The sequence below is a fragment of the Penaeus japonicus genome, unplaced genomic scaffold, assembly GCF_977035675.1.
Source record: "Penaeus japonicus unplaced genomic scaffold, GWHDUDI00000001_assembly GWHDUDI00000034, whole genome shotgun sequence".
In the NCBI taxonomy this organism is placed as follows: domain Eukaryota; kingdom Metazoa; phylum Arthropoda; class Malacostraca; order Decapoda; family Penaeidae; genus Penaeus; species Penaeus japonicus.
This window is the reverse complement of record NW_028234436.1, coordinates 3,704,348-3,706,847: the sequence shown is the minus strand read 5'-3', so window position 1 is coordinate 3,706,847 and position 2,500 is coordinate 3,704,348.

The window sequence follows — 2,500 nt, the reverse complement described above, 5'->3', positions numbered from 1 at the left end:
AAAAATGAAGAAGGATGTATCCACATATTGCAAAACATGTCATTATTGTCAAATTGTTGGGATGAAGAAATTCCTCCTCCACTTCACCTCATTCAGGTAGTGCGGTAATCAATACTTATTAACGATCTTGTGTGCTACAACCTGTTACCTAGAGGCAATCCCGCTTCGAAATCTGTCTGCAAAAAGTGTAGTCAAAGCTCTCACCAAGTTTTTTACTCAGTTTGGCATTCTGAATGAAGTACAATCTGATCAAGAGGCAAATTTCACATCCGGTCTCTTTCAACAAGTTATACATGAATTATCTGTCAAGCAATATTTGTCGACTGCTTATCACTCTGAATCACAAGGAGCCATAGAAAGGTTACATCAAACTGTCAAATATATGTTGAGAAAATATTGTGTAGAGATGAATAAAGACTAGGATGAAGGTGTCCATATTTTATTGTTTCTTATCAGGGAGAGTAAACAAGAGTGTCTTGGATTTTCCCCATTTGAACTCGTGTATGGGCACGAAGTTCGGGGACCTTTGAAATTGTTAGAAGAGAGTTGGACATCTGAGCCGAATGTAATGCTATTGTTGAAATATGTTCAGACTTTTAAACAGAGACTCAAACATGTTCGTGATTTTGCCATGAAAAATCTGTCAGGTAAATCTGATTAAGTCTTATCATAACAGAGAAGTAATGCTGGAAAACAAGGTGATGACTGTAACATCAGAAAGAGACGAGTTTTGTATAGATGACCCTGTGAAGCTGTGTAACAGTAACATTTTAACTAATCTTGACTCAAAATTGCAACATCTCTCACCTCGTCAGTCTGCAGAGTTGGCGCCTCTTTTAACTGCGTTCCGGTGTGTATGCAGTGATGTCCCGAGATCATGCAGAGGTGTGAAGCACAATATCGTCTTAGCCGAGGGCACGGCGCCTATAAACCAGTCTCACTATCGGATGAGTCCTGAGAAGCGAAAGAAACTTCGGGAGGAGGTGGACTTCCTCCTTGCTAATGACCTTGCTGAAATGAGCGACAGCGAATGGGCATCACCTTGCCTGCTCGTCCCTAAAGCTGACGGTGGATTACGTCCTTGCACCAACTATCGTAAAATGTAACTCGTCCCGATTCCCTTCCGCTGCCGCGCTTGGATGATGTCATCGATGGGATCGGCAGGGCTGACTTCGTAACGAAGCTTGACTTAATGAAGGGGTACTATCATGTGGAGCTAACTGAGAACGTCAGAAGAATATCCGCCTTCGACACTCCAGACGGCCTTAACGAATACTAGGTCATGCCATTTGGGATGAGGAACACCCCAGCTACTTTCCAGAGGTTGATTATCGGTGTCATTCGAGACTTGTCGAGTGTTCAAGCATACCTGGACGACCTGGTTATCACGTCGGATTCGTGGGTTGAACACCTCGAGAGACTTCGAGCTTTGTTTTCACGACTTGCTGAAGCAGAGCTGACTATCAACCTGGCGAAAAGCGAGTTCGGGCATGCCAAGGTAATCTTCCTTGGTCATGTGGTTGGTGGAGGAATAGTTACACCAATTACCGCCAAAATTGAAGCAATCTTGCAGTATCCAGTCCCAAATGATTGCAAGTCTCTGCAGGAGGTTCTGTTCGAATTTCGTACATGTGACTGCCCCTCTGACGGACTTAATCAGCCCCAAGAAGCTGTTCACATGCACATCTGAGTGTCAAGAATCATTTGATAAACTACGAGCCATGCTCACATCATCCCCAGTGTTGACCTCTCCAGATTTTTAAAAGCCATTCAGCCTGTATGTCGATGCGAGTGACAGTAGAGCTGGAGCCGTGCTGTTGCAAGCTGGGCCGGAAGACGTACTTCTCTACCTGTCTGTTATTATTCGTCCAGATTTAAGAAAGCATCAGAAAAGTTAATCGACTATTGAAAAGGAACTTCTCTCGTCATTGTTGGTGCTAGAAAAGTTTCAGGTTTATTTGAATAGTGCAATAATCCCCATAATCGTTTACAGTGATCATAATCCTTTGAAATTTTAGGATAAAATGAAAAACCGAAACCAAAGGTTAATGAGATGGTCTTTAATGATACAGCAATTCGATCTTGAAATAAAACATATTAAGGGGAAAGATAATATCTTAGCTGACCCTCTCTGAGGATATAACATTGTATCGAGATAAAATTTACTTATAAATTTCATTTAAGGGTGGAGATATTATGGATTAACTAATAATTTGATTAGTGATACGCATATGATCTTGTTTTGCTTAAATATAATTTCTTTATTTTTGTCATTGAGTTTCATTACGGATCGAAATCCGAACTGACTTGTGTTTCGGTGGCTGACTCGAGCGCACTCCTTGGCTGACTCCCCTCAACGCCACCTGGGTTTCAGTCGAGCCGCTCCGCCATTTTTGTGCAGCTCGAGTTTTGTGTCTCCTTGCCTATGGTCACTCTCGGCTAAGTATTTACATTTATATTTTGTTACTGCGTGTTAGGATAAGTGTAAGGTTGTATTTTA